The sequence below is a fragment of the Saccostrea cucullata genome, unplaced genomic scaffold, assembly GCF_032062105.1.
Source record: "Saccostrea cucullata isolate Sc308-1 unplaced genomic scaffold, CSIRO_AGI_Scuc_v1 ctg5349, whole genome shotgun sequence".
Classification (NCBI taxonomy): domain Eukaryota; kingdom Metazoa; phylum Mollusca; class Bivalvia; order Ostreida; family Ostreidae; genus Saccostrea; species Saccostrea cuccullata.
In genome coordinates, this window is record NW_026930506.1 from 27,502 (window position 1) to 34,712 (window position 7,211).

General features: G+C 33.6%; 1 long non-coding RNA gene across 1 annotated transcript; it reads right to left on the reverse strand.

Annotated features, from left to right (window-relative positions):
• Positions 1 to 4,893: 4,893 nt before the first annotated feature.
• LOC134228842 (uncharacterized) lies at positions 4,894 to 6,857 on the reverse strand. Its single transcript, XR_009984089.1, has 3 exons — positions 6,686 to 6,857; positions 5,994 to 6,099; positions 4,894 to 4,984 (listed from the first exon to the last, which is right to left on the reverse strand). It is a non-coding gene; the product is annotated as an uncharacterized LOC134228842 (long non-coding RNA).
• Positions 6,858 to 7,211: the final 354 nt, after the last annotated feature.

Below are 7,211 nucleotides of genomic sequence, written 5' to 3' on the forward strand. Positions count from 1 at the left end.
ATGAAATGGACAGACGCACAGACAAACAGGAAGTTGACATCAGATTTGTTCGAAAATGTATCCCACCATATGGCATGTCTCATAGAAGATGATTTTAAAATTTCAAGTATCTACGATGAGTAGTTGCCGAGGAAACTGCGACGAAAATTTGTGATGTATGAAACGGACAGACACACAGACACATGTCACGAAAATTTATCCCACCATATGGCATGCCTCAGAGAAGATTGTGTTAAAATTTCAAGCATCTACGATGAGTAGTTGCTGAGAAAACTGCGACGAAAATTTAGTATGAAACGGACAGACGCACAGACAAACAGGAAGTCAACATCAGATTTGTTCGAAAATGTATCCCACCATATGGCATGTCTCATAGAAGATGATTTTAAAATTTCAAGTATCTACGATGAGTAGTTGCCGAGGAAACTGCGACGAAAATTTGTGATGTATGAAACGGACAGCTGCACAGACAAACAGTAAGTTGATATCTGATTTGAGCGAAAATGTATCCCACCATATGGCATGCCTCAGAGAAGATTGTGTTAAAATTTCAAGCATCTACAATGAGTAGTTGCTGAGAAAACTGCGACGATAATTTGTGATGTATGAAACGGACAGACGCACAGACAAACAGGAAGTTGACATCAGATTTAAGCGCAAATGTACCCACCATATGGCATATCTCCTATATATATATATATATATCCTTCGGAGCGGGGGTATAAAAAGGAAATCATTTCTACCCCTTAAACAAAAAAGATGCAGGATCATTTCTGGTTCCTCTCGGTAAATTATTTAATTCACGAATTAAGTTCCCCCGTATTGAGTCAATGAACCGACGACCAAAAGATATATATGGTGTAGAACAATTTTTTGGGGTCATAGTCACTGTATTTTCTATTCCGTCCTATTTCTACCCCTCACAAAAAAGGGGGGCTGGGTTGACGTACAGTGTAATCATTTCGAATCAAGTGGGTCAGTGTTCGTGGACAATTACAATTTCACTAGTTCGTTAATTTTGAGAGTAAATCATATACATACTAAAAATCTTACGAATCTTTACCTTGCCCTAGGTATATGTTCTTTGAGATTTATAGTTTAGTGGCTAGGATTAACCCGAAAAATCCACAGTATGTCCTAAATCTTAGTGGGAGTTGAGGTGGAATTAATTACTTTCATTAAACATTAAAGTAAGTATCCTACAAATTTTTAAAAGGTAACTTTGCTGAAAATTAATTTAATTTGAATTGTACCTTTATTTAATTGAATTGATATTACAATGTATCATTTATATGACACACAAATACCTGTTTCAGTGAGTGTGAACCGTTTGTTGTCACCCAGATCTACAGGGACACCATTTTTGAACCACTCGATATCAAACTTGTGTCCATTAGCATCCGCTTGACACTGCATGATGGCAGGTTTCCCTTTTTCAGCAGATTTTAACTTTGGATTTACAACAATTTTAGGATATCCCAATGGAATTTCTGAAGAAAAAAAAAACAATAAAGATAAATAATCAAGATTAGTAGCTTTTTTCATCCTACTAGTATCTCTCCGCTTGCATGGATTGGTTGTGCAATCTTGATCTATTATCCTTAAAATGAACATTAAATGTCCGTTTTTAACAATTTAAGGGCAAGGAATGTTACCATACCACAAATTTTTCCAATCGATGCAATTGCCCAGAAGTTTTGCACAATCTGTAAGGCTTTCGAACGGCATATTGCACTAAATTGGAAGGTAATACATTCGTACAACCCGTGGGCATGTCTTTGGACCCAAAGAATTAATTATAGGGATGTCAACGAATATTCGAATATTCATTCGATGAGTTGATATTCGAATATAAATTTATGATTCGAATATTCGTTTTTAAGTGTACAAGCATTGAAAAGAAGAAAAACCTGGCAAGTTTTATTAGAAATTGAACCAAGTTTGTACAAAATTAAAAGACACTCCGCTTGGATTACCTTATAGGTGTGAAGAGTGTATCTATTAAAGTAATTTATTCATTTGTAAACCCCGTGAGGATCCGGGTTAGAATAGGTCCTCAGTACCCCCTTGCTTGTCGTAAAAGGCGACTAAATGGGGCGGTCCTTCGGATGAGACCGTATAAACCGAGGCCCCGTGCCACACCAGGTGTGGCACGATAAAGATACCTCCCTGCTCAAAGGCCCTGAGTGCCGAGCATAGGCCTAAATTTGCAGCCCTTCACCGGCAATGATGACGTCTCCATATCAGTGAAATATTCTGGAGCGGGACGTAAAACAGTATACAATCAATCAATCAATCATTTGTAAACTTAATTAGTGGTATAACAGTGTCCAGTACATTCAATCAGCTTGTACTGTAGGACAGAGTTTTACAGTAAACACATCGATCTTTTGTTTATGTAAATATCATTAGAACAATTATCTGGAAATTAATTAGCAAAAAGTAATTGCTTTGAATTTTTCTCTGTTAGATATTTGTTCTGCTAGGAAATTTTTTTGGGCTATGAGTGTAGATTTTTATCAAGACGATCAATTAATCTGGAACATAGTAAAGAATCTTTTGAATTAAAAAAAATTTGTTAAAATTTTTATGTATATTCATCATATATTTGATCATTTAAAAAGAATATAATTGTTATGCATTTAACAAACTCGACATAAGTTTGTATTCCAAAATAATTGCACAAAACCTATACTGGTTGAAAGGAGAGTGAAGATTAATGTTTTATTATACAAGATGTATTTATTCTATCGAATATTCGAATATATTCGAATACTCCTATCGAATATTCGAATATCAATTATTGACAATTTTGACTTTCCTAAATTTCATTAGCAACGAATGTTTTATTTCCAAATGCAAAAAATTATCGCTTCGGAGTTGAAAGCCCATATGATAATTAACCGAAACCCTATATGTGCCCCTTTACTGATATTTACCACTGATGCATTCAAATGCCTCGATGCCCCTACCCCATCCTCCAATAAATTACGCTTAAGCTTGCTTTCAATGTTTACATTTTTATTAGTAGTATATAGAGCTGACGGTTCAGTTTAGAAATAGAGTTTTTTTTAGAATTCATGAGCATATGTACAACACTTCGTTCTTTATTGTATGTTTCTCGAAGTGCTCCATATGATAAGAAGTAAAGTTATGTAATAAGGATCAAAAAAATGATTTTGTCCTATATTTTCATTTTATAAGTACGAGTCCCTATATCAAGAGATGAACTTGAGAGCTATCTCCAAAAGGAATAAATAAAATCCTAATGGGCCATAATTAAGGCTCACATTGGGCACTTTTTGTGTGCTGTTCTTCGAAAAAATAAATGTTAGACCCAATAAGGTGAATCGATCTTTAATCAAATTGATCAAACTTGAATCCCCATAACAGAAATATTTCAATATCAATATGACCTTGCTGTTTGAAATGGAAATTTTAATGATTCTTTTCCCCATTTATCACATGCATCATGCAACCCATTTCCGCCCGCTATCAAAGTCATAGTGAAGTTTGTCCAATGCACTCTTCATCATTTAAAAACAAGAACTAACTGTCTTTTACCGTTTTATAGGTATGTGCGATTTTATTGGTATACCGGTATATCACGATTTTTTGTCGCGTGATACGTATCGTGATACAGAGACCTAGTTACCAGTCTTTAGGTATATTATAAACTCCAGATATTATTCATTTATTTTATCAATCTTTCCAATTACAATTACAGAAAGTATAAAAAATGTTGTAAAAAGTGAAAAGAATTGCATCTTATTGTCCAAACATAACTGATTTTATAAATATAAAAATTTCAAGAAAGTAAAAATTTTTTATATATATTTTAAAAGAAAAGTAATGACTTTTCATATAAAATAATTTAAAAGCTGCTTTTAAAAATGTGATATTATCGTGATATTGTGGGGAAAAATCGTGATATATCGCGATACGAAATTTTTGGCGATAGCAATCCCTACCGTTTTCTTTCCCGTCAATGCGGAAAACCTTTAAACGCCCCGTACTCCTGGCTGGATCCCCCACTCCATTCTCAGCCACACAGGTAAAGGTTTTACCATTGTCTGTATTCCGCACAGTGTCAATTCTCAAGACACTACCATATGGCATGTCAAATACTGTGTATCGTTCCCTACGTATATTCAACTTTTTCCCGTCTTTTTCCCAGTAAAACGTAGGTTGTGGATTTCCAGAGGCTTTACAGACAAAACTGACCACTTGTTCCTTAGCCACGGCCAGGTTCCGAACCTCCTGGGTCATTACTGGCGCTGTTTTTATCAATTCTATAAAGTTATATGAAGTATCTGAAAAATAGAAATAGCATAAAAGGAGAAAATGAGCAGAAAACAATATATATGTATGTTCATCTATTTCCCCGATGAAATGTAGGTTGTAAATTTCAAGGAACCGTACAAACAACCACTGACAACAAGTTTTTCAACCACGAATTTAACAGGTTCCAAACTTTTATATACAGTACATTGGTACCAAGATACATAAATTGTTATCATTAGTGCCTATTTGAAAGATGGATTTTTTTTTACAACCGCGCATCCATTGCATACATGTATTTTAATTAACGTACATTTTTACAACTTCTATTGTTTAATAAGTTCTGAATTTTTAATTTTCTTTACCCTTTTCTCACAGATTGAAAGGATTTTTTAAGAAAACTGTTACATTTAACTAGTAAGTATTCAGATGTATTAAATTTAAGTGATTTTAGCTATATGTACGAGGTATATTCCTAGACGCTTGAACTTGCAATTTTACTTCATAAAAGTAATATTTAAATTCCTCGCTTTATGTTTTTGTTCCTGTTTTATTTTAAATTTTATCAAAAATAATCTTAAATCGAAAACACTTACATATACATTATTGTAGTACTCGCCAAAGTACAGAATACTGGTATTTTCTGGAAGGATAATGTGCACTGTGGAATTCTCTATCAGAGCTCCGGAAATTATGGTGAAACCTATTCATAAATAACCATCAGGTAAAATTATAATAAACAATGATTCCTTAGTGAAGTTAAGATAAGCACATGTTTTTGAATTAGCAACATAATCGTAGATACAATATAGTTCAAATGCAGGTCAGTGTTTAACTGTTGTTTTGTCCTGCTCATAATAAATAGTCAGATGATACAATATAGTTGAAATACAGGTCAGTGATTAACTGCTGTTTTGTTTTACTCCTACAATATTAAGTACCTTATGGAACATGTTCATTTACACACTGACAGGTCAGTGATTAACTGCTGTTTTGTTTTACTCCAACAATATTAAGTACCTTATGGAACATGTTCATTTACACACTGACAGGTCAGTGATTAACTGCTGTTGGATATTAAAATACACCTCCCCTGACTTAGCTTGCTTGCTGGTTCATTTAACAATACTTTGTGATTGTTATATCATTTATTCTGAAATTATTGTTCTTCCATACTTTGAACTTAATAGTATAACCTATATTTCTTAACGTTTCTCGGATATTTTATTATTAGTTCTTCCTTCATTTTGTATTAAATATGGCATATTCGTGTACATGTAAACCGTGATTATGAAATAATAATACGATTATTTTTCATTTCATTACTTTAAGATGCAATGTATGGAGAGGCCAGTGATTAACTGCTTCCATGAATAATTCATATTGTGTGCAAGCTCACCTTGGATGGCGCGGATGTGATCTGCATGTCACATCTAACATGGATGTGACATGCATGTCACATCTTGTGGCCTATTTTGTTTTGATGTGCTATCTTTTTGCTAATTTTTTCATATGATGTTTTGATTGTCTTGTCTTACAGATACTTTTTCTAGTCAGTTTTGGGGGATCAGACATTATCATATTTTACGTAACTGCTAATCAAAGCTTGTGAATCTGATCCCCTTCTTGTTTGTTAAATTGTTCACATTTATACCGTCATTTTAATAAATGACATTATTCATCTCTAAATATAAATATGTTTTTATACTTACATGACAGGGGTAGAGCAACAAAGGTTAAGATGCCAGATCGAGAGAAAAAGGATGCCATATGCATGATAATCGAAAACTACAGTATTTCAAGGAAGCAGGCTTCTTCCTGGAAATGGTAAAATATATATATTCTAATGGAGTCCTTCTATTCGAATGTCTTTGTAAATCATGTTACATGCAGATCTTATATATTTAGAATGAAAACTAATTGCAAATTAAACAAAATAATGAATAAAGAAGTTCCTTCTTTAACAATGAGGCCACCCTTAAAAAATGTTTGTTTGGAATTGCCGCCTGGAGGGTTTCAGACACAGGATGGAGGGAGGGCGGAAATTTTTTTTTTCCTTCAAAATTGAAGATAAATTTTACATTTTTAATAAAAATCTCAATAAACATTAAAAAACACATTTTCTGAATTTTTGAAAAAAGGTATCTACAATCAGCAAAGAATCCTGACTTTGCCCAGATCTGACACTGCATGTGTTTTGTGTGATGCATGTGATAACAGGCCAAGAATTGATTAAATAAAAAAAACTTCTTAGTTTTGCTAAATAATTTTTTTTAGGTGGGGACATTTTAATGAGGCGGGAGGCAATTCGAAACAAACAATAATTTTATTTTGACCTGAAATATTAGTACATGCCGAAAAATGAAATTCCAAATTTGTTTTCATATTCTATGATGGAACTTACCACCTAGGCAGAGGCGATATCCAGAATTGATTTCCTCCAAGATGCGATCAACCCTGACCCACGGTTACGTTGTGTAAACTGTTTAACCCTATCCCGAATCTCAGCTCCTCCGTAAATTTTTGTTTGTTTTATATCGTTTATAATGTACACAACACTTCAGTATCGCGCTAGTGTTAATTTAAATATTTGAATCAAATAAAACTTTACTGTCCGGAATGAAAATCCGGCATGATCTGACGATAGATACCCCATGATATGCATTAGGATGCCCCTTCATGCTTATACATGTATTTTGCTCATAATGATTTTAAAGCATGAATATACTATGCAATTGGAGATCAATCTAATTATATACATGAAAAACATAATAATGTGATGCAGTCTTGTAAAATTAAGTGTTATACGTGTTTTGTTGTTGTTTTAATCAGTGCCAGCATAAAACTTGATGAGAATTGTTTGTCTGTAAAACATCCCTTTCGCGATTTTTTTAAACTCATTTTGAGAAGCCACCGTGCACTTGCCGGTG